Source organism: Mustela putorius, unplaced genomic scaffold, assembly GCF_011764305.1.
Source record: "Mustela putorius furo isolate JIRA1106 unplaced genomic scaffold, ASM1176430v1.1 tig00003901_pilon_pilon_pilon, whole genome shotgun sequence".
NCBI classification, from domain to species: domain Eukaryota; kingdom Metazoa; phylum Chordata; class Mammalia; order Carnivora; family Mustelidae; genus Mustela; species Mustela putorius.
The window spans coordinates 15424008-15449246 of record NW_025422049.1 but is presented as its reverse complement, the minus strand read 5'-3'; the positions used below and the strand labels follow the sequence as shown (position 1 = coordinate 15449246).

Sequence of the window (25239 nt, the reverse complement as noted above, 5' to 3'; positions counted from 1 at the left end):
CTGGAGTGAAAATTCTGAAACCGGATGAAAAATTTGAATACCATTGACCTCTGTCTTCACAACAAACTCCAATAAGGTCACTGTTTATCAAGAATAGAAGAGCATTTCTTATATCAAGAGGGGGAAAGCTTCAGAGAGCTTGTGTTTAGGAACTATGTCCCCTCCAGATGGGTACATTTCGTTGCCAGGGTCCAGACTGAGGGCCCTCACAATCTGATGTGCATTTCTGGGAGCATTATAAGGCCCTTCTTTCCTTTGTGGTTGCTTGTCCCTGTCATAGACATGAAGATAGAAGAACTTTGCCTAAAGAACACCCATGGCCTTGATGACAGCATCATCCCGGGTTAGCCTTAAATACCAAGCTATCCACTGTCTGTGACTTGCATTACTTTCTCTATTTGAAATATCTCTGATATCCTTCCAAGTGATTTAAGATTCTTCTTGAGAGTGGCAGAACAGTCCACTGAATCAAAGATTGTTACATATTCTGGTCCATTTCTTGGAACTGGGAGGACCTTATAAGGCCCCGACCAGCCCGTAGGCTTTTCATCTGCATTCAGGAAAGGGGTCAATGCACGCTTTCACTTATGAAAACCAAACTTTGGCAATGACCGATCTGGTGGTTCTGAGTCCCAGGCTGGTCTTAATTTGTCCAGTTTAGAGGAATGTTCATGGGTGAGTCATCTGTAGCCATCTATGCCCTGGCTTGACCTGGGTCTCTAGTATCATCTCTCCCTACGCAAACACTCCTGTCAAAAGTACTATTAAGGGCGCCTGGGTGGCTCAGTGGGTTAAGCCGCTGCCTTCGGCTCAGGTCATGATCTCAGGGTCCTGGGATCGAGTCCCGCATCGGGCTCTCTGCTCAGCAGGGAGCCTGCTTCCTCCTCTCTCTCTCTCTCTGCCTGCCTCTCTGCCTACTTGTGATCTCTCTCTGTCAAATAAATAAATAAAATCTTTAAAAAAAAAAAAAAAAAAAAAAAAGTACTATTAAGTAAAAGCACTGAACTGGGAATTGGGTGTTAATGTTTACTGCGTGTGACCTTGGGCAAGTCACTGAAGGATCCTCATCTGAATAAGGAGGGTGTTGGACCAGATCTCCAGGGTCCCCTTCAGCTCTGCTACTCTGAGTCATCGATGTGGAGAGATCACAGGGGTGAAAATGCTTTGAAAAGTTCACAGTGTTATATGGATGTGGGGTGCTAGTAATTAAACCCACTGCTTTCAGTTCTCATAGCAGCAGAAGGAAGAGAGGGCACCTGGGTGGCTCAGTCAGTTAGGTGTCTGCCTTTGGCTCAGGTCATGGTCTCAGGGTCCTGGGATTGGGCTCCCTGCTCAGAGGGAGTCTGCTTTTCCCTCTCCCTTGCCCCTTCTCCTTCTCATGTGCTCTCTCTCTCTCTCAAATAAATAAAATCTTTTAAAAAAGGAGAAATAGAGGGACCTTCCTGATTCCAGTACAACTGGGCATGTCAACACCTGAGTCATCTGAATTGGCAGAATAGTGTTGTTTACCAGGGAGCAAAATAATAAGCTATTATTTCTTGAGACGCGACCCTATGCCAGCAGCCTGCTAGTAACTTCCATTAACATTCATTATTCAGCTTCATAGTAGACCTATCATTATCATTATTTTTGCCCTTTTACAGATGGGGAAACTGAGACTCAGGGAGGTTAAGGGACTTGGTTGAGGTCATATAGCTAGGGATTGAGAGAAGCTAACATTTGAGCTGTGAGTTTCTGATTCAACAGCGTGAGCTCGCTCTAGTATGTGAAAATTTGAGACTCAGGGCCCTGTTTTGTAACCCAGTACTTCTCCAACTTTAATGTGCAGATGAATGACCAGATTTTGCTAGAATCAGATTGCTGATTCCTAGGTCTGGTGTCGGGCTTGAGCTTTTGCATTTCTTTTCTTTTCAATTTTATTTACTCATTTTAGAGAGAGGGTGAGCACGGAGGGAGAGGCAGAGGCAGAAGCAGACTCCCACTGAGCAGGGAGCCCTGAAGCGAGGCTCTATCTCGGGACCCCCGATCATGACCTGAGCCCAAAGCAGCCACTTAACCAACTGAGCCACCCAGGAGCCCCCTAGCTTCTGCAGTTCTAACAGGCTCCCAGATGCTAAGGTAGCAAGTCCATGGACCCTATACTTTAGGCAGCAAGAGGGCAAGGGGTTCAGGGCCTTTCTATAGGAATCCCCTGGTCTACATTTGCCCCTGGAGCAGGGCCACATGGGCTGTGCCCTGCACAACTCCAAGGGACACCATTTGCTTTATATTCTCTGTGTAGCCTGCTTCCTGGGAGTTGTGTTCTGTGGGCCCCCCCCCCCCGCTCCTCCCCACCCCAGAGTGAGAACTTGGTAAATAGCGAGTCGATCCACACACTCCTCTTCCACTTGGGCCAAGTCTGAAGAAAAGAGAGTGCCCTTTCTCCCACGAATGAAAAATTGATCGATGCTGTTGAGAAAAGAAATGCAAAGCCCGTCTGCTACAATGAGGGTGGCCCATTTGGTGTTCGAGGCAAGATAGGGAGGGGGTTGAAAACGAAGCTGGCTGGCTGGCTGGCTGGCTGGCTGGCTGGCGTGGCCAGCTCCATTCTTATGCTAACAAAGCCCTGATTCCAGGCTGCAGCTGCTGCCTGGGCAGAGGCTCAGGCCATTCAGAGCAGCTTGCTTTCCGAGTGCCAGACCCCCAGAACAGGTGCGGCCCCGCTCGTTATTTTGGACAGCCCTCCCCCTCCAGACAGGGAGCTGATTATCACTGCGAATCAGGGCTTACTGCTCATTTACCAGCTTCTCCTGAACAAAGGGGCCGGCCTCGAGACAGCTGTCTCTTCTGGCCAGAGTGAGGCCGGGACTTGCCCTGTAGGCCATGGGGACCTCGGGGAGGTGAGATTGAAATGGAAATGGAACAGGAAAATCAGATCCAGGTAGCAGTTCTTTTGAGATGAGTCAAAATGTCGGAGAGTCAGAGAGCTGGGGGCTTAAGCCCCCAGTCTCCAGGTGGGAGATCAGAAGCTATTGAGATATCCCCCAAACTCCCCTCCTCTGGTTGGGGGACTGCTGCCGTGAGCCCCCTGTCTGAGGTCTGCTGCAGTGGCCAAGGGCCCGGGAAGGCCAGCGGTCTATCAGGGGTCCCCTTCCTCCTCTTCTCAGCCTCAGCACCAGGCTTTGGGATCAAGGGCATCAGCTTTTAGTCACAGAAAGGCAGGAGACCTTAGGGCATTGTTGTTAAGAAGCCCAGCTCCAGGGGCGCCTGGGTGGCTCAGTCACTTAAGCGTCTGCCTTTGGCTGGGGTCATGATTTCGGGGTCCTGGGATGGAGCCCCACGTCTGGCTCCCTGCCCAGTGGGGATTCTGCTTCTCTCTCTCTCTCTGTATGTGTGTGTGTGTGTGTGTGTGTCTTAAATAAAGAAATAAAATCTAAAAAAAAAAAAAAAAAGAAAGAAAGAAAGAAAAAGGAAGCCCTGCTCCTCTGTGAGGCAGCCTGATATCCAGTCACCACTTGCTTTCTCTAAGATATGGTCGCCTCTCATAGAAGAATAACAATACCTCCACGGGAGGGGTGTGTGTGTGTGTGTGTGAGTGGCTATCATGAGGATTAAGTATTAATAATGCTCGCTAACATTGAAACGCACCTGCTGTGGATGAGGCAGTCTTCTCAGCCCTTCACAGGCTGGAATTTGTGAAATCCTCAACACAACCCTACGTGATCGGTATTTTCATCCCCATTTTATAGATGTGGGACCCAAGGAGCCAAAGGGATAAGGCACTTGCCCAAGGGCACCTCAGCTCAGAAGTGGCAGAGCTGAGAATCGAGCCCTCCCGAGGCCACCTCTTAAGCCCTGTGCTTTATTTCCCTGCAAACTCCTGTTAGTGGAGTGGTGAGCACAGTGCTGGGCACATGGAAGCCCTTGCTAGGTGAGGGCGGTTAGGGTTCACTAATCTGATGTAGCCTCACTGTTCGAACAAATGGCTAAATCTACGACACCTAAGAAAAAAAAGGGATATATTTTTCTAATATGGAGAGTGGGTTTCCACAGCTGAAGTCTCCAGAATGGAAAGAAGGGTGGTTTTGGTTGGTCCCAGGACTCCAGCTCCACTCACTGGCACACAAAGGAGGGTAGGACAATTCCTTTTGCCATTTGGCTCAACAGCCCAGTTTTAATTCCCAAAGGAGCTTTGCCTCTCTACCCGCCAAACCTCCTCCTCTTCAGTCTACACCTTCCCGAGGCCCATTGCTTGCCTCTTACACATCTATCCCTGTCAATTTGGTCAAAAAAGTTTGTCAAAAAGAGAGAAGGAGAGCAGGAGGGAAAGAGAAGGAAGAAGGGAAAGTGAGACACAGAAAGAGAGGGAAAGAGAAAGAGAAATCAAAGAGAGACTCTCTTTTAAAAAATGAGGAGAAAAATAAATAAGACCAACAGGCCAATTGAAATCGAATCTTCATCAGCTGTTTTATAAGATTTAGTGACAAGGAAACATGTCCATTACATAAGATCAAGTGAGAAAAGCAGTGTGATGAAATCTACCAAGGATGACACCATTTTGGAGTATGTGTGCCAGTATACAAATCGAGAAAAATGACCGCAAGGAAACACACCACAATGTTAAATGGTGATTATCTGTAGGTGGTGAATTGCAGTTTGTTTCCTTAAAAATGTTTTTTTTTTTGGCAATTTCATCAGAATTCTAAAATATGAATAACTTTTGTAATTAAATCAAGTTCTAAGAAACAGAACAAAGTAGGTACAGGATCTGCCTGCGCGGTCTGTGTCTGGGGTGGTACTTGCTCCCTAGAATGCCCAGTCCTAGACAGAAGCAAGTGTCCTGTGCGTGCCCTGCACTCCCTCTGGACAAAGCAAAGTGAGTCTACTCAACAGGGTCTCAGAGCTTTGAGGTGGATGCTCAGTTCTCAGCCAGCTATGGGAAGGTCTGACCTTCCTGCTCATAAAGGTAGGTAGAAGCGGAGAGCCCTGCCCTCTGATGTGCCCACTTAGGACCCCCTGTGTTCTTGACCGTGGATAAAGAAACTCATAGTACAGTTAACATCCCAAAGGCTTGCCCTATGGGGCAAAACCTGGAACAGGACTGGGGGGATAAAAGCAGACAGATCAGGGACTAATGAGTAAGAGTGGTCAGAGGTGATAATGGAAGGGTAGAGACCTAGTGTACTTCCCTAAGCTGAAAGGTTCTTATGCTTGCTTATGCTCTTTGAGGGCTTGGCTATGTTGGAATTGGGTTTAAAAAAAAGTTCAGGCAGGCATAGGGTTGGGGACAAACTCAAATACCTGAGGGCTAGGCTGGTGTCATAAATGACCACAGGGACCTGGGTCAGGGGGACTGTGATGGCTGGAGAGAGCAATTGCCAAGTAAAAAAGCAGCAGGAAACTTGGGAATAGGGGTCCCAGGTTTCCATGTCTTACTCAGGACTTGGAAAGAGAAGCTAGAAATCCAGATATTTACATAAAATCTCCCAACTCTTTTTTTTTTTTTTTTAATGCCATGACACTACGGGGCAAATTAATTATGAAAGCCACAGCTTTTTAGATTGCTTATTTTTAGATCATTACAGATTCCCAGGAAGTGGTAAAAATGTTATGGAAGGGATAAAGGATAAAGGATAAATCATATCGTTCACCCAGTTTTCCACAATGGTTCCATCTTACTGAACCATTGTACAACATCATTTAAACCAGGAAGCAGACATTGACATAATGTGTGGGAGCAGCTCTGTGTCAGTTTATCACATGTGTGGGTTTCCATATCCAACACCACACTCAGATGCAGAAATACTCATTACTGCAGAGATCTTACTCCTGCTACCCCAGAACGGTCACACTGATGTTCCTCTCCCCACCATCCCTAACCCCTGGCAACTACTAACCTATTCTCCATTTCTATAATTTTATCGTTTCAAATATGTTATATAAATGAAGTAATATAACATGCAAACTTTAGATATTCGCCTTTTTAAATCAGAATAATGCCCTAGAGACCCATCCAAGTTGCTGCATATATTAAAAATACTTCTTATTTATTTTTTTATTTACTTACTTATCTGTTTGTTTGTTTGTTTATAAGTAGGCTTAACACCCAGCATGAAGCCCAGTGTGGAGCTTGAACTCACACCCTGAGATCAAGACCTGAGCTGAGATCGAGAGTCAGATGCTTAACTGACTGAGCCATCCAGGTGCCCCAGTAATACTTTCTTTTTGAGGGGTGCCTGGGTGGCTCAGTTGGTCATGATCCTGGAGTCCCGGGATCGAGTCCCACATCAGGTTTTCTGCTCGGTGGGGAGTCTGCTTCTCCCTGTGACCTCTCTCCTCTCATGTTCTCTCTCTCATGCTCTCTCTCTCTCTCTCTCAAATAAATAAATAAAATCTTTAAAAAATATTTTCTTTTTAGTGCTGAGTAGTATTTCGAGGTATGGACAGACCAGAGATTAAGTATTTACCTATCGAGGATAGGTCTGTTGCTTCCCGTTTGGGGTATTACAAATAAAGTTGCTGTGAACAATTGTGTACAGGACTTTATGTGGATGGATGTTTTCATCTGTAAGATAAATGTCCAGGGGGTTGATTGCTGGGTCGTAAGATGAGTGCATGGTTAGCTTTATGAAAAATGGCCAAAAGGTTTTCTAGAGTGGCTGAACCATTTTACATTCTCATGAGCAATGTATGAGCAATCATTTCTCTTCATCCTTGCCAACATCTAGTGTTCTCATTAAGTTTTTACTTTAGCCAATCTCACAGGTATGTAGTGATATATTGTAGTTTTAATTTACATTTTCCTAAGAGCTAATGATGTTGAACACTGAACACACTTTTTCCTGTGCTTATTTGATATCTCCATATCCTCTTCAATGAAATACTTATTCATGCTTTGTGACCATTTTCTAATTGAACTAAGTCTTTTACTACTGAATATTGAGAGTTCTTTATATATTCTAGATACTAGCCCTTTGACAGGTTCATATTTTGCAAATGTTTTCTCTCACTATTTAACTTGTCTTTTCACCCTTTTAACAAAATCTTTAATGGAGCAACGTTTTCATTTTTTGTGAAGTCCAATTTGTTAATTTTTTTTCTATGAATTTTGCTTCTGGTGTCATGCCTAAGAGCTCTTCACCAAAGGTCCCTAAGATTTTCTCCTGTATGTTTTCTTCCAGAAGTCTTCTATAAGCTATACATAGTTTATAAAACTATACCTATGTATAGTTCTACATTTGAATCTATGATCTATTTTGAGTTAATTTTTGCATAAAGCGTGAGGTTAGGTCAAAGTTCTATGAATGTCACGTGACTCCATTATCATTTGTTGAAAAGGCTGTCTTTCTTTAACTGCTTTTGTACCTCTGTCAAAAATCAGTTGAGTATGATTGTGGGAGTCCATTTCTGGGTTATCTGTCCTGTTCCATTAATCTCTGTATCTAATCTCTACCAATATTATGCTGTCTTGCTTACTGTAGTTACATATAGCAAGGTTTAACATTAGGTAAAGCAATTACTCTCACTTCATTCTTTTTCAGAATTGTTTAACTATTCTAAGTCATTTATCTTTCCAAATATATTGTAGAATAAGACTGCCTAAATCCACAGAAGTCTTTCTGGGGGCTTTGATAGGAATTGCATTAAACAGTTTAGGGAGAATTAACATTTTTACTTACATTAAATTTCCTAATCTATAAGCACAGTATGTCTACACATTTATTTAGAACTTTGACTTCTTAAGTTTTCAGCATACAAGTCCTGTACAAGTTTTGTTAGATTTAAACCTGAGTAATTCATTTTTTTAAAAAAAGATTTATTTATTTTTAGAGAGAGACAGAGAGAGTGTACACGCACCAGTGAGGGGAGGGGCAAAGGGAGGAGGAAACGACTCTCAAGCAGCCAAGGTGGGAGCCTGATGCAGGGCTCCATTCGATAACCCCGAGACCATGACCCGAGCAGAAACCAAGAGTAGGATGTTCAATTGACTGAGGCACTCAGGCGCCCCTAAGTACTTCATTTTTTTGAGTGATTATAAATGGTATTGTAGTCTTAACTTCAGTTTTCACATATTCATTGCTAGTATATAAAAATACAATTGTTATTTTGTGTAATGATATTGTATCCCATGACCTTTCTAAAGTCCATTATTAAATCAAAGAGAATTTTTTATAGGTTCTTTAATATTTTCTTTTTTTTGAAATATTTTATTTATTAGAGAGAGAGTGAGCATAAGCAGGAGGAATGCAGAGGGGGAGAGAGAAGCAGGCTCCCCATTGAGCGGGGCTCCATCCAATGACCCTGCGATCATAACCTGAGCCAAAGCCATACACTTAAATGACTGGGCCACCCAGGGACCCAGTTCTCTGATATTTTCTATGTAAATGATCATGTAATCAGAAATAGAGACAGATTTTTTTTTCTTTGCTCATTTGTAAGCCTTTTATTTCCTTTCTTGCCTTATTGCGCTGGGTAGTTCTTTGTTGAATAGTAGCAATGAGAATAGAAATCCTTGCCTTGTTCCCAATCTTAAGGGAAAAACATTTAGTCTTTCATCATTAAGTATGATGTTAGCTATAAGCTTTATCTTTTTATCAGCTTTATTGAGATAAAATTCACATGCCATCCAATTCAACCACTTAGACTCTACAGTTCATTGACTTTTAGTATATTCACAGAATTTTGAATTCATTACTACAATATTTAAATATTTTATTTATTTATTTGAGACAGAGCAGAAGGACAGGGAGAGGGATAAGGAGACTCCTTGCTGAGTGGGGAACAACGCTGGGCTCAATCTCAGGATCCTGAGATCATGACCTGAGTGGAAGACAGACGCTTAACTGACTGAGCCACCCAAGTTCCCCACAATCAATTTTAGAATATTTTCATTACCCCAAAAGAAACCATATGCCCCCTAGCTGTCACTGCCCAACCTCTTATCTCTCCCAGCCCTAGGCAACCCCAAGTCTACATTCTGTCACTAGATTTGCCTGTTCAGGACATTTCATATAAATGGAATCATACAACTTGTGGTCTTTTGACACGGTTTCTTTCACTTAGCATAATGTTTTCAAGGTTCACCCATTGTTGTAGCATGTATTCACACTTCTGTCTCTTTTTATTGCTAAATTATATGCCATTACGCACATGCCATGTTTTGTTTATCTGTTCATCAGTTGATGGACATTTAGGTTGTTTTCACTTCTTCACTGTCATAGTCATAGTTGTCTTTTTATTATTGGGTAAGTGTTCTTTATATATTACAGATATAAGTCTCTTATCAGATATATGAGTATATGAATTGCAAATGTTTTCTTCCATATGGTGGATTGCCTTTTCACTTTCTTGGTGGTGTCCTGTGAAGTACTAAAGTTTTTAATTTTAATAATGTTCAGTTTATTTGGTTTTATTTTCTTTTGTTGCTTGTATTTTTAGTGTCATAGCTAAGAAACCATTGCTTTATCCAAGGTCACTAAGATTCACACCTATGTTATCTTTTAAGTTATATAGTTTTAGTTTTACGTTTATGTCTTTGACCCATTTGAGTTAATATTTTATATGGTGTGAGGTAGGAGTCTGACTTCATTCTTTTACATGCAGGCACACAGTTGTCTCAGCACCATTTTTGAAAAGACTAATCTTTCCCCATTGAAACTTCTTGACACACTTGTCAAAAATCAATTAACCATAAATGTGAGGGTTTATTTCTGGTCTCTTGATTCTGTTCCATTTGTCTATATGTGTGTATTTATGGCAGTACTATACCTATCTTGATTACCACAGCTTTGTAGTAGGGTTTGAAATTGGGAAGCATTTGTCCTCTACATTTGTTGTCCTTTTTCAAAATTGTTTGGCTCTTGGAGGACCCTGGCATTTCCATATGAAGTTTAGTATTATCAAGTCAATTTTTATAAAAGAAGCAACTGGGATTTTGATTAGATTGTGTTGAGTCGATAGATCGAATTTTTGGATTACTGCCAAGTTCACAATATCAAGGCTTCCAATCCATGAACATGAGATGTCTTTTCATTTATTTAGGTTAGGTCCAATTTATTTGTTCCATTTACTTATGTCTTTAATTTCTTACAACAATGTTTTGTATTTTTCAGACCATAAGTTTTGTATTTCTTTTGTTTTAAGATTTTATTTATTTATTTGACACAGAGAGACCACCAGTAGGCAGAGGGGCAGGCGGAGAGATAGAGAGAGGAGGAAGCAGGCCCCCTGCCAAGCAGGGAGCCTGATGTGGAGCTCTATCCCAGGACCCTGGGATCATGATCTGAGCTGAAGGCAGAGGCTTTAACCCACTGAGCTACCCAGGTGCCCCAAGTTTTATATTGCTTTTGTTAAATTGAATCCTAAATACTTTATTGGTTTTGGCACTATTATAAATGGAATAGATTTCTTGATTTTCTTTTTGATTTGCTTATTGCTACTGTGTGGAAATAAGATTGGTATTTTGTATATTGATCTTGTGTTTTGCAACCTTGCAGAACTTGTTCTTTAGTTCTAATTTTTTGTAGATTTCTTAGAATTTTCTAGATGTAGGTCATGTCATCTGTGATTAGATATAGTTTTATTTCTTCTTTTCCACTTGGGATGACTTTTTAAAAACATTTCTTGCTTGATTGCCTTGACTATGACCTACAGTACAATGTTGAATAGAAATAGCAAAAGTGGACATCTTTATCTTGCTCCTAATCTTGGGGGAAAGATTTTAGTCTTTCATTGTTAAGTATGATGTTAGCTGTTGCTCATTAATAGATGTTCTTTACTAAGTTGAGGAAATTCCTTTCTATTTATAGTTTGTTGAGTGTTTTGATGATGGGGTATTAAATTTTGTCATATGCTTCTTTCTGTGTCTTTTGAGATGAACATGAGTCTTTGTACCTTACTCTCTTGAAGTAGTATATTACAGTAATTGACTTTTGGATGTTAGGCCAATTCTGTGCTCTTGGAATAAATCTCAATTGGTCATGGTTTATAATCCTTTTTAGATATTCCTTGGTTCAGTTTGCTAGTTGTGGGAGTCCTATTTGTTTATTTTTTGTTTTTGTAGATGTTCTTTGTCAACTTGGGTAAATTCCCCACTATTCCCAGTTTTCTGAGACATCTTTTTTTAATCATGAAAGGGTGTTGAATATTATCAAGTGTGTTCCTGCATCAGTGTTATAATCATATCATTTTTCTCATGTAGCCCATGCTAAGTTGATTTTCAGTGTAGCCTGTTGAATTTTCATTTTCATTCTGTTCTGTAGGTCAGAAGTTCTGGTACACTTAATAAAGTTTTCTGTTTAAGGTGTCCCCTTATCTAGAGGTCGTGAGAATGAGTTTACTTCCACGCTCATTCAGGTTTTTGGCAGAAATCACCTTCTCAGGGGTATATTCTGAAGTCTCCATTTCCTAGGTGGTTGACAGCCAGTGGTCGCTCTCTGCTCTTATAGGCCAGCCACCTACAACATTGTTATGTGGCCCCTCCATCTTCAGAGTCAGTGGGCACATCAGATTCTCATGTTTCAAATCTTTCTAACTTCCTCTTCTGCTTACTAGCCAGAGAAAACTCTGTTGTTAAAGGACTCATGTGATTAGATTAGGCTCACCCAGGGGTTCCTGGGTGGCTCAGCCGGTTAGGTGTTCCACTCTAGGTTTTGGCTAAGGTCGTGATCTCAGGGGTCTTGGGATTGTTTGATCAAACCTTCTGGCAGGTTCCATGCTCAGTGGGGAGTCTGTCTGAAGATTCTCTCCCTCTACCCTTTTCCCTGCTCCCTCACTCACTTGTGTGGCACGTGCACTCTCTCTGTAAAATAAATAAATCTTTAAAGAAAAAGATTAGGCTCGCCCAGATAAATTCCCTTTTGCCATATAATGTAATACAATTATTGGAGTGATTACTTATCATATTGTTGAGTTCCTCCAACACTCAGAGGGGAGGGGATTATACAAAAGCCAGGATCATTGGAGGTCATATTCCAGAATTTTGCCAACCACAGTCATTAAGTTTAAAAAAGTGAGCTAATTTAAAGAAAAATATTGAGTAAATGGTATGGCCAAAATTTTGAGGAGTGCCTGGAAACTGTGTGGGATGTGGTAGAGTAGTTCATTTTTAGGTGCCTTCCATATTCTGTGATTCTGTAGCTAAGAAGTCATGGAATAGTCTGCTTGTCTGCCTGCTATGAGGTAAAGCATATAAAGTCAGAAGCCACTGTATTCCTCAAAAACATCAAGGACATGAAAGACAAGAAAGACTAAGGAACTGTTTCCAATTAAAATAGACTAAAGAGGGGCACCTGGGTGGCTCAGTCCGTTAAGCATCTTCCTTTGGCTCAGGTCATGATCCCAGGGTCTTGGGTTTGAGTCCCATGTCCGGCTCCCTGCTCAGTGGAGAGTCTGCTTCTCCCTCTCCTTCTGTCTGCTGCTCCTCCTGCTTGTGATCTCCCTCTCTCTCTCTCTCTGTGTGTCAATAAATAAAATCTTTTTAAAAAGAGAGGGACTAAAGAGACATGATAACTAAACTCAAGGATTAATCTATGTTTGAGTCCTATACCAGATAAATTTGTTGTTGTCATTCTAAAGGATGTTAATTGGGATATTGGTGAAATTTGAAAGAAGCTTTTGATAGAGAGTAGTGTTATATCAATATTAACTTCCTGGTTTTGAGAACTCTACTATAGCTTATGTAAGAGAATGCTCTTGTTTTTTTAGGAAATATACACTGAGTTATCTGGGGATAAGGATATTTAGCTTACCCTCAAAGGATTCAGAAAAAGAAAAAAAAACTAATAGTGTGTGTATATGTAGCTAGGAACATGAAAAAAAAAAGATGAAGTAAATAGAAAATAACATTTTGGAAATGTGAGTGAAGGGCATATGTACATTCTTTGTCCTATATTTGTATGTTTTAAATTAACAGCTTCATATAAGAATCACAGTCCTGGTGGACACACTGATTTCAGCCTGGTGAGTCCCTGATTCAGGCTTACTGTGCCTGGACTTCTGAGCAGTGGGACTTGTGAGATAGTAAATGTCTGTGTGTGTGTGTATGTGTGTGTGTGTTTAAAGTGAGCTAAAAGGTGTGTAAGAAACATCTGAAATGGAAGAAAGGAGAGAAAAATCACCACAATTTGGTGCCTTACTGGATAGGTGTGGCCAGAGAGAGAAGAATTGGGGATGGTTCTAAAGGTAGGAGCCTGAAAATTGGGATAATGTTTTCAGAAAAAGGCAAATCTAGAGGGAGAGCTGGTTGAGAGGGGGGGGAAATAAAAGTGCTAGGTGTGTTAAGTTTGAGTGAAGAGGGCCCATGAGTAGAAAGAAGAATAGTGAGTGGAGAGGAGCTGGCTAAGTATTGAAGCTGGCGAAAGAGGTCAAGGCTGGAGCCAGACTCTGGGGAGTCATCACAATGGTGTTGGAGATATTTGGAGCACCTGCTACACCACTACCAGGTGGTGATGAGCACTTGCTCTGCGATCAGGTCTGGATTTGAGATCCTGGTTTTGCTCATTTCTAGCTGTGTGACCTTAAACAGGTCCCTGAATGTCTACAGAGCTTAGTTTTTTAAAGCTATGAAGTGGGGATGCTCGTCACACCTGCCCGTTGCTTCAAGGATTGGACGAGATCAGCCATATAAAGCACTTAGCTGAGCACACAGAGCTGAAGAAATTAGAGCTGTGGTTGTTATTGATGGATATTTCCTTTCATGTGCTCAGCTGGATTAGGCCCCACGCACTTCGGATTACCACATTTTGCTGGCCAGAATGAGGCAAGGCTAACAGGTGTCTTTTGCACCATGATGGAGGGCAGGCCCATCACCAATCCCTGGAAGGGGAGGACTTCTTTCCTCTTCTGCCAACATGGACAGATTTAAGAAGAAGGCGCAAGGAAGTGAGAGTCAGGGCTGGGACTGTTGGAGGAAGGGCAGGCCCCAAAGGCCTGCCTGGAGATCACCAGGAGTGATTCATTCCTCCTTAGCCTCCCCTGGGCCAGCCCAAGAAAGGGATATTTGGGGGAGAGGGATGGGGCGATCAAGTGTGAAAGGTGGCCATGGTGTGCAGGGAGGCAGTTTATACTTATAAAAAGTTGGGGGTGCCTAGACTGCCTGGTATGTATCTAGGGAAAAAGTGGGTTCTACAGGAGGAACATGCTGACCCAGGAAATGAGGAGACTTGACTTCACCCACTGGCATTAATTCCCCCTACAGAAGATACACCCTGGGTGCTCCACTTTTAGCTTAATTCCCATCTTCCTCGCTGCCCCAGTGGCATTAATCAATCTGTTGTTTTCTGCTGCTAGATGTAAATGCAATCAACGAGATCACAATGACCTTAAGATTTCCTGATTCATTCCTACCCCCCACATCCCCAGGCAGCATTTCTTACTTTAATTTCTCAGTGTTTGGCTCATTTTCTCCACTCACTTGGCCTTGCTCCATGCTCCAAGGCCTTTTTTCCTGCACTGGGGAGAGGATTTGGTCAAATGGCAGGGGTCTGGGCTGCCTGGTGGTGGCAGATGGAGACTCCCTGGCCTTGAATGAAGGCATGCTCCCCAAAGAGGAAAGTTTTGGGGTTTTGATAAAAATCGATCTCAGAAAGGAATATTTGGAAATGGTGTGTGTCTGTATGTGTGTGTGTGTGTGAGAGAGAGAGAGAGAAAGAGAGAAAGAGTGAGAGAGAAAGAGAGGTTCAGATTGAGATTCAACGAGAGGTATTACAATCCTGTAAATAAATGAAGAATCTTGAAAAATTGGTAGGAACAAATTGAAATCATTATTTCATCCCAGGTCAAAGGAGACAGAGAAAGAAACAACCTCCTGAGGCAAAGATAAGTATCAGCGATTACGGATTTTCCAGAGGGCTCTTGTGCTTTGAGATCCTCAGTGGGAAGGAACTTAAAGATACAGAGACTGATAGATTTGGCACTTAGAGGGACAGCTGGAGTTGATGCAAACTGCCCGAAGGATTTGTGATTTTCCCCTTATGGCGTTCCTCTTCCCCGTCAGTTCCACCTAGTTAAGGCAATACCACTCACCTGCTTGCTTCAGTCAGGCCTCTAGTCATTATCCTGAGTTCCCCTCATTCGCTCACAGGTCACCTCCTAGCCATAAGCAAATCCTGTGGATCCACCTTCAAAATACATCCTGATTTTGCCGACTTCCTGCCAATTCCTCAGCTGTTACTTGGTGTGAGCCACCATCCTGTCTGTCTTGGACCAAGGTAACAGCCTCCTAGTTGGTCTCCTTGAGCCGAATTTTTGCTGCCAGGGCTGCCATGTATGGATGTTCAAGTTGTATACAACACAAGGGCACCATAGCTATGGATGTGCCATTTTTTTTATCACAGACATGTACCAACTTACATAAGACAGTATGCAGATGGGTGCACACATTCATGTCTTCTTGGCTCTAAGTCTGAGAGCAGAGGAAGAGAGCCTACTCCTACAAAAACCTGTATCGGTGTGCAGCGTCTTGTAGAGACTCTGGAGAATGCAAGTTTTTAACTCAAGGAAGAGGCATCTTTCTGTAATGCACACAAAGACACTGTATCAGAGAGTGGCAGCCCTGGCCCCCAACAACCTCAACTCCATATAGCAGTCAGCAAGAACCTTAACATTCAGTGTATTGATTCTTTGCTGGGAGCCTTTCATTTATTTCCCAATGTTCTTAGGAGGAAGACAAGCCTCCTTAACTGGCCCACACATCTCGAACGATCTGGCCCCCACCTTCCTCGGCAACCTCATGTCTATACCACCCTCTCTCATGTCCCGCTCCCCACCGCAGCCACACTGACCTTCTGTCCCTGGAACACTCAAGCTCATTCCTGTCTCCTTCACTGTATTTTTTTTTTCTGTCTATCCAGAATTCCCATCCCCTGCTAGAGCATTAGCTCTATTAAGCAGGAACTTTGTCTTGTTCACTATTGTATTTTCATCACTTAGCGCAGTGCCTGCAGTGTAAAAGGCAGTCAGTAAATATTTGCTGACTGAATAAATAGACGAACAGGGCAATGGGAAAGTTCAACCCTCCTGAAGGGCTCTAAGGGCTCTAAGATGAACCTCAGCTCAGCCTCATCTTTCTGCTTTCTGAGATCATCTGGTGGATTGAGATGGCCAGAAAATGCAGACTGCTGCCCATCAGAAAGTTGCAAGACCGGTTTGGCAAGGAGGAATGGTAGTGAGCCTGGCCGGCAGTTATTGAGATATTAGCATGGGGTGGTCACTGCTCTTGGCACTTCCTTGATTAATCTCCCCAGGAACCTTATGAGGTATAGTCTCCTACGGTTCCCGTTCCACGATGAGCAAACCGAGACCCAGGAGAGTCAGTAACTTGATTTAAACTCAGGCAGTTTGACAAGAATCTCTCTGCCATACTGTGGAAGAGTGAGAATACTCATTTCCTCCTGGCTTCTTTTTTGGCAGTGCCAGGGAGTTTTCCTCTTTCCCCTGCGCACTCTCCTGGTCTTGAACCCAGCCCTGGGAAAGCAGGTAGGAGAGGGACGCCAGCCACTTCACCCAGCAGCTTCAAGAGCGGATCTAGTTAGCGGGCCCCATGGGCAGGAGCCACTTTGGTGATTGACAATATGAATTAAAAAGCTGAGATATTTTGTACTTTCTTGTTATTGAAATCTACAAAACCATTAAATCCTCAGCCAGCCTCATGGAACTAGAAGGGGTTGCAGTCACAAAGCAAATTTAACACCTCTTCCCATTTTTCTGACATACAGAGGAGCGCTTCCAGCGAGGTGAGAATGGCATTAGCTTGAAGCTCCTTGGGGCCAAAACCTCCAGGGTTACAGGGCTAGATTGCGTACACTGCCTTCACGCCAGAAGAGAAATTGACTGGGGGGCGGGGGAGGCAACTGAAGAGGCGGGCTTTGTAGCCCAGACCACAGGAACAGTAAATGAGAACTAAAGCAGAAAAGGCAAAAGGCTCGCTCTTCCTCCTTCTCCTCCTCCACAATGCGGAAAACAAACACAGAAACAAACCAACCACAATGTGGAGTTAGTTTGCCTCTTCAGGCTCAGAGCCTGAAGCACAACGTTGTGGGCTATACTTGGGGCTTTCCCTACCTTATCATATCAGAATCCTAGGACCGAAGAAAGACCTAACAGAACATTTTGTTCAACCCGTTCACTTTCTGGACAGAGAAGAGTATCTTCTGGCCGAGAGAAGAGTATCTTGCTTTTATTTTCACCAAGCCGCCACCGGTGTGTGTGTGTGTGTGTGTGTGTGTGTGTGTGTGGGAGGGGGCGGGTGTACATTTGCCTCAGGAGCTGTTAAGAGGAGAGACAGAATGACCTTCACTGTCAAGGGGGAAAGGGTGAAGAAAACTGTTAGAATTGATACAGTGTTTGATAAATAGCCAGTCATTTGTCACATAAATATATACACATTGCAAACAACACCCCTCTCTGTGGCAGAAACAGAGGGGTTGTTCTCAAGAGAGGGAGGGCCTCAGCTGAGGAGGCTAAATGAGGGTCATTCATCCCTCCAGCCCCTTTCTGCCATGGCCAAGACTAGCCCAGTTCACCACCTAGGCTTTCTGTGGGTGCTCAACATTTTGCTGGGCAGATACTTTCAAAAACGGCTTCGCTAGTGGCTGGTGACATGTAACCTCCGTGGGAGGGATAGGGCTTTTTTCTTTCATCATGGAATCCATTATTTTTCTTTCAAACACAGTGCAGAGCTTTTTACAAATTGCATGGCAAAAATAGAAATGCAGCACGTGGAGGAGGTTTAGGGCAACTTTCCCCTCAGGTAGTGTGTATCCAGAACGTGCTCCTTTCAGAACTGGGTTGTAATCCTGTAGGGAGGGAGGCAGAAAACCAGCCCTCTCTTCCTCTCCTTCCTTAAAGGAAGGTAGACTTGAAGCAGAGTGGTGCTGGAAGCTCTGGAGAAAGCCAGCTTAAGTGCAACAGTAGCCCCTGCCCGACAGAGTCAGAGTACTGCAGCCTGGCTTGAATCTGCTGTGAGACCGGGGGTCTGTCACTTACCCTCTTTGGGTCTCTGGTTTTTCATCTGCCTCTCCTGCCTCACAGGATACCCAGAAGGTATAAATGTGGAAAAAACAGACACATTTTTTTTTTTTTTGGAAAAAGTTAAAACTCCATATGAATGCAAAGTATTATTGTTGGGTTTTGTCTGCTCTTTGCCTCTGGTGGTTGGACCAACTTGGTGTATGACTTGGAATTTGAATTGGTAAAGAAGACTCCGAGAGAGGTCCAAGGTGCCAGGAATTACAGAGGAGAGAGGGTGGGAAGAGTCTGGAAGCATAGGAACAGACCCCTCACCCTCAGGAAATCACCCCCTCACCCTTCCTTAATCTTCTCTGCCTATATGTCTTGCAACAGCTTAATGGACTTCTCTGAGCCTGTTTTCTCATCACTAAAGCAGGATGGTTATGAAGATAATAAGCCATATAAGAAATGGAAAGCTCTGTTGCCGGCAACTCTAGTGTGAAATAGACTTTTGATAATTATTATTATTGTTAGCGATGTTACTTACTTCTGGGCATTGAGAATCTGAATTCCTTAATGCCAGGGCATGGCTAGTCCTTGGTAAAATATATATATATTTCTGAGCCTCATCCCCAAGGAATTCTGATTCCATGGGTTTGGAATGGAGCCCAAGAATATGTATTTAACAAGGACTTCAAAGGATTCTGATGTGAGGCCAGGTTTGGGAACCAAGGGTCTCGAGCAGTGTTTTTTCAAGCTGCCAATTATTACCTACCCCTTGGGAAATCAATTTAGTGGGTAGTGACCTGCACTGAAAAAACAGAAAAGGAATGGAATAGGGAAAAAAAAAAACAGTGTGCTTTTCACACAGTAAGGGTAAATAAGTATTGCTTCATGAAATGCTGGCTGTATGCTTATATATATAATTCAGTAAGGTACTCTGTATGCATGGCAAATGTATTTCTTACAGTAAGTCATTGTGAAAAAATATTTGAAATACAACAGAGAACACTATCTTCCATTTGGAGACACAGATGTCCAGAGAAATAATCTCTCAGGTCCCAGCCCAGACAAGAAGAAATGACCAGCAAGAGAATGGAGTAGGATCCATTTCTCTTCTCTCCCCATCTGTCCTCTGCTATGCTTGGGTCGACAGAATTGGCTTGTTCTCTAATTAGAGTGAGTTTTCTTACCGTGTAATGAACCTGGCCTGAGATGAAGGGCAAGCGAGGGTGTTGCTACAGGTATCAGGCTAATTGTGTTGACCCCATTAGACAGTTGGTCTTGGTAAGTGAACGCCTTGTAAACTCATTTCGTTCTTCTCCTTCTCCCAGACTTTCTTCTTGAGGATTTTATTTATTTATATGAGAGGAAGGGGAGGGGTGGAGGGAGAGAATCACAAGCAGACTCCCCACTTGCTTGGGGTGGGGCCCCACAGGGGGTTCGATCTCACAACCCTGAGATCATGTCCTGAGCTGAATTCAAGGGTCTGACTCTCAACTGAGTAAACTACTCAGATGCCCCTCCTTGTCCCAGACTTTGGTATTCATATTCACTTTTGAAACACTTTTGTTGCCCTTTGTGAAATCACATAATAAACGTAAAACTGTTCCATTGCACGTCAACCCATGTCAGTGTCTTTTGACTCTCCACTTGGTATGCGGAGGATATTAGCACCCCTAAACCTTCCTGGGCTTCATTCCCAAGGAATTCTGATTTCATGGGTTTAGAATGCAGCTTAAGAATATGTATTTAGGGGTGCCTGGGTGGCTCAGTGGGTTAAAACCTCTGCCTTCAGCTCAGGTCACGATCCCAGCATCCTGGGATGGAGCCCCGCATCAGGCTCTCTGCTCAGTGGGGAGCCTGCTTCCCCCCACCCCTCTGCCTGACTCTCTGCCTACTTGTGATCTCTGTCAAATAAATAAATAAAACCTTTAAAAAAATATGTACTTAAAAAAGGACTCCAAGGGATTCTTTTTTTTTTTTTTAAGATTTTGTTTATTTATTTATTTGACAGACAGAGATCACAAGTAGGCAGAGAGGCAGGCAGAGAGAGAGGAGGAAGCAGGCTCCCTGCTGAGCAGAGAGCCCGATGTGGGGATGTGGGGCTCGATCCCAGGACTCTGGGATCATGACCTGAGCCGAAGGCAGAGGCTTTAACCCACTGAGCCACCCAGGCGCCCCACTCCAAGGGATTCTGATGTGAGGTCAGGTTTGGGAACGAAGGGTCTCAAGCAGTATTTTTTCAAGCTGCCAATTATTACCTACTGCTTGGGAAGCTAATTTAGTGGGTAGTGACCTGCATTGAAACTCTGAAAAGGAATGGCTGTGCCCCATCCAAAGGGAGCAGCCACTCCGGGGCTTCAGGCCACTGTGGTCCTGTGGGGATGAGGTCACCTCGTCAGAAAGACCTTCTCAGACCACCTCTGTAAACTGTAGGCCTTGGGGATCTGCCTACCCCACCACTTCAGAACCCCTCCCCCCATCTTTATGTTGCCCCATGGTGCTTATCACAACCTAACACACAATATTGTAAATAATAAACATAAAGAGAAAAATAACTCCTTATCTCCAGATCCTTTTTTTTTTAGAAAGAGTTGGAAGTCAAATTTTATGTGAAGCTTTCCAAATTTGAAATGTGGCTAGATCTTCTGATTTTTCTGGAAAGCCCGGGATTCTAAACATTTATGTAAAACCTTTGGCGTTATAAACGTCTTGGTCACAAGATCAAAAAGAAAAAAAAAAATCCAACGCTATTTAGGCCAAAGAGAATACGTCTGTGGCCCAGATTTGGTCTGCAGATCACCGGTTTGGGGCATCTGTCATAGATCTACAGACCGTTGGGCAATGTGAACTCTTGAAAATGGATGTTTTTCTATTGAGGAAGTGCAGCCTGGGGTCAAGTACTCGCCACAAGGTCACAGGCTAGCCTGTAGCAGAACTGGACCTTGAACCCGGCTCTCTGGCCTCCCAGTGCTCTCTCAGAGCCACCAGGCTGCCTACGAGGCTCGTCTCTCTTCTACTGGGGTAGAGCTCCTCTGCCCCACATGGAAGCCAGCATTCAGTTCAGTCCCCCTGCCCTCCTTACAAAGAACCTAACAGAGTCATCAGCACCCATCTGATAAGCCCCAGGCACTTCTCACCACAGAGTGTATGCATTTACCTGCCTTCCCCATCTCAACCTTGGATATTGCCTCTTGGTGTTCTTTATTGCTTTTGCTCCAGTGATAGAATCAAGATGAGGTCTTTATAGGAGTGTTATTAGCATTGTTCCCAGCCAGCGGATGCCCTCAGGTAGAGTGGATGTGGGCTGGTGCAAAGCATCTGGGGCTCAGAGTTCCCAGGGTGGGGCTCCACGGCCCTGAGACAACTTACTTAACCTTCCTCGCCCTCAATTTCCTTCACTGTAAAACAGAGAAATGCGATGTGCCTTTCTTATCTCCCAGAGCGGCTGTGAGGTAAAACCGAGATAATACATACAAGCACCCTTCGAAAAGAGAAGATTTGGGACTCCTGGGTGGCTCAGATGGTTAGGCGTCTGCCTTTGGTTCGGGTCATGATCCCAGGGTCCTGGGATCAGAGCCCTACATTGGGCTCCCTGCTTGTTGGGGAGCCTGCTTCTGGCCCTGACAACAGTTCCCACCTCAGAGGCCTGTTCTGAGCCTGTGGATTAGTGATATGTTTTATTTTTTTAATTTATTTTTAAGATTTTATTTATTTATTAGAGAGAGAGAGAGAGAGAGAACATGAGCAAGGGAGAGGGACAGAGGGAGAGGGAGAAACAGACTCCCTGCTGAGCAGGGACACCCCCCACCCCCGCCCACAAGTGGGGCTTGATCTCAGGATCCCGGGATCATGACCTGAGCTGAAGGCAGACACCTAACGACTGAGCCACCCAGGCACCCCGGGTTGTGGTATGTTTTCATATGGTGAGTGCTAAAGACGTGTTAGTCGCCATTATCATCGTCTGTTTCCATCTTAAAGTGAAGTCAGGTTGTTTGGGAATCTGCCTGAGAGTAGTCGCGTTACCTTTGGCAAGTCAGACCACCTACTGTTTCTCAGTTTCCTGGTCTTCCATGAGGGATTAGTACTAGGGCTGCCTTGGGGATTAAATGAATGAATGTAAGTCCAGTGCTTATCCCAATGCCTGGCACCGAGTAAGCCCACGTTGGATGTCAGCCACTCCAGCTCCTAAAGCTATGTAATTGCCAATGTAGTATGGCCACAGAAACTCCAGAGACATAAGATCATGAGGACACCCCAAGTCTTACTACTAAGATACCAGTCCTTGTTATGACTTTGAGATTCAGGTCTTAAATCGGAAACTTCTCCTGTCGAGAAAACCAAGACTGAAGAAAATGGCGGGGATCTGGGAATGCAGAGATCATTGCATGAAACCTTCACTGAGTGTCTCTTCGGGGCTGGCCAGTGCTCCATGGGTAGGGTTTCAACCACACCAGGTTTCAACACACACCACACCACACCACACCAACCACACCAACCACGCCAACCACACCAAGCAGGATCCCTGCATTTAAACAACATATTGGCCCATGGAAGGAGACAGAAGAGCAAAAGAAAAGTATAAAATAGTATGTTGCATGATGTAAAGTACTATGGGAAATAAAACCCTTAAGATGGGGTGGTAAGGGGACGCCTAGGGGGCTCAGTTGTTAAGCATCTGCCTTCGGCTTGGGTCATGGTCCCAGGGTCCTGGGATCGAGCCCCACATCGGGCTCCCTGCTCAGCAAGGAGTCGGCTTCTCCCTCTCCCTCTGCTTCTCCCCACTGCTTGTGCTTGCTCTTTCTCTTTCAAATAAAAAATCTTCAGGAAAAAAACAAAGCTGGGGTGATAAAGAGTTCTGAAATGGGGAGGGGTAATGAGGGAGGGAAGCGTGCAAGGCCTATAGGTGATCTTCGAGTCCACCCCCAAAAGAAGTGAGGGAGCGGGCCATGCGCATCTGTCAGGGAAGAGCTGCCCAGGCAGACAAACAGCAAGAGCCAAGTCCCTGAGTTAGGATCATGCTTGGCATTTAAGAAACAGCCGGGAAGCCCTGTGGCAAGAGTGGAGTGAACAAGGGGAAGGGTAATAGATAGGAGGTCAGAGAGCTCGCAGCTGTGGCTGTGTAGGGCTTTGTAGGCCTTCGCGATGACTGCCATTTGCAGGGAGAAAGATGGAAAAGCATTGGAGGATCTTGTCCAGGGAGAGGCGTTTCTTAATCTGACTTCCGCCAGCCATTTGTCCCTCCCCTCAGCAGCGGGTTTTTCCTCCACAGGCCTTGGACAATACTAAACAAGAGGTGGCAGTCCCAGCTGTCCCTGCAGAGTTGTCTTTACCACTCTGTAGACTGCAGAGAGAAGGCTCTTTGGTCCAGAGGGGAACACGGGGCGGAGGTGATGGCACAGAGAGTAGGATAAAGCAGTGGGATCTCTTAGCGCGTGAAGTGACCCAGTTCCTGTGGTCGCAGCTCCTGGGACACAGTTCCTGTGATTCTGCCCTTGGGCATCTGTTCCCCCAGCCTTGAATTCCCTGCACCGCCCCCACCAGCCTGTTCTGCCTCCTGCAGGACCCCGTCAAGGTCAGAAAGCCTCCTGATGCGTTTATGGAAAGTCTGCCTTCTCACCACCACGAGGTGGCAGTAGTCTGAGTTCTGTCACCTGAGTGTTCCAGAATCTGTGCATACTTCCCATAGAAAAACACTTTGGAGATGCGAAGGCAGTCCGGGAATCCTATATATTCCCTGACATTTCTCTTTTTTGGGCCCCGTATGTCTGGTCCTTTCAAGAGCCACTCCTGTTCTGGGATGGTTTCCAATCCCTTCGTCACTCTTGTGACCCTCCTCTGGAGGTGGTCCACTCTCTCAGTGACCCTCTTGAAATGTAGTGTCGGGAACTGAAAAGGAGGCTTCGGGAGGGAGCAGCAGAGATCACAGGGCAACATTAATATTCAGGAATCTAGAACCTCGGATGAATATGACCAAAACTTGTGCTCTGTTTTTAACTACTAAATAATTAAGCTACCGTAAACTAACTGTTGGCTTGAATTATGCTGTGGGCCAACTCAAACCCCTCGATCTTTTTGGAATTGCTTGTTTTTATGTGATCTGCTGCCAAGCCATGCTTCCCTTACTCTGGCTTCGCAGGAAGGACTTTCAGAATTTTAACTGAGAAGCTTTGCTTTACCTTACATGTTTTACTTTTTTTTTTTTTTTTCATTTTAGCTTGGCATTTCAGCCCATCTGAACTCGTTTTGAATCCCAGCTTTGTTCTTCAACGTATTTGATATCCCTGCCAGTTTTGGGTTGTCTTCAGACTTGGTAAGTGTATTTTCTGTGTCATCAAAGTTATAAACAAGTGTGGAAAAGCCCCATGGCCTTTTGAAACTTTTCTGTTGGTTGTCACCTATGCTTTGGGTAAAATTCTTTCAATTTTCCATCCATTTGACTTGTGATATAATCTGGTTAATATGGTCCTGTCTTGTCTCAGTCCATTCATGAGAAAGATCTGAGAAATGATTTCAGATGCACTGCTGAATCCAAGATATGTTGTGGTTACAAAAGGCAGGTGGATAAGGGATGATCTGACAGCACACTTTGGTTTGTAAAATGGAAACTGTTACTTTTTTTTTTTCACAAATATGAAAGTAGTATTGGCTTGTTGTACAGTCCAACAGCACACCAAGGTGTACGAATTAGACAGTGTGAGTCCCTCTGTAATTCTTTGTGCCAACACCCTACCAGATAACTGTGGTTAACGATTTTGTGCAGACAGAAACAGAGATCTGTGATTTAAATGAGATCATACTATAGAGAATGTTGCATGACCTGCTTTTTTCACTTACAATCTTTTGGAAACATCTTTCCCTGTCAGAACATATAGTTTGACTTCATCCTTTTTAATGACAACCTAGTGTTCTTTTCTGGAGATGTTTCCTAATTTACCTCATCAATCCCATATTGATGGACATTTACATTGTTGGCAGATTTTTGCCATGTTGCCGGCTATAAGCTTGTTAAAAGGACCGAGGCACCCCAAGATCAGCTTTCTTTGCTGGCTTGAGATGTTGTATTGGGTGCTGTTTTCTGGGTCCTCACGATTCCCCATCCTTTTCGGATCTTGTGAATGTTGTAAATTCCATGGGATACTTTCTACCAAAGAGAGAAGAACTAGAGAGTGGGTTTCCAACTCCCTACTCATCCTGGTTTGTGTTTGAAAATCTATACCTTGTCCTCCCTTGGAGTGGAGTTAAACCTGTTGGAGCTCCCAGGGGCCTCGAGAGGACTGAGACACCTCAAGATCAAACCCTGAGTGA

At 44.0% G+C, this 25239-nt stretch overlaps 1 protein-coding gene across 1 annotated transcript in view; it reads left to right on the top strand.

Annotated features, from left to right (window-relative positions):
• PAK3 (p21 (RAC1) activated kinase 3) overlaps positions 1–25239 on the top strand; it is a 247269-nt gene that overhangs the window by 20220 nt on the left and 201810 nt on the right. Inside the window, exon 2 of the mRNA XM_045068265.1 lies at positions 24149–24244. The gene's annotated coding sequence lies outside the window, so the exon portion shown is untranslated. The remainder of the gene's footprint in view (positions 1–24148; positions 24245–25239) is intronic.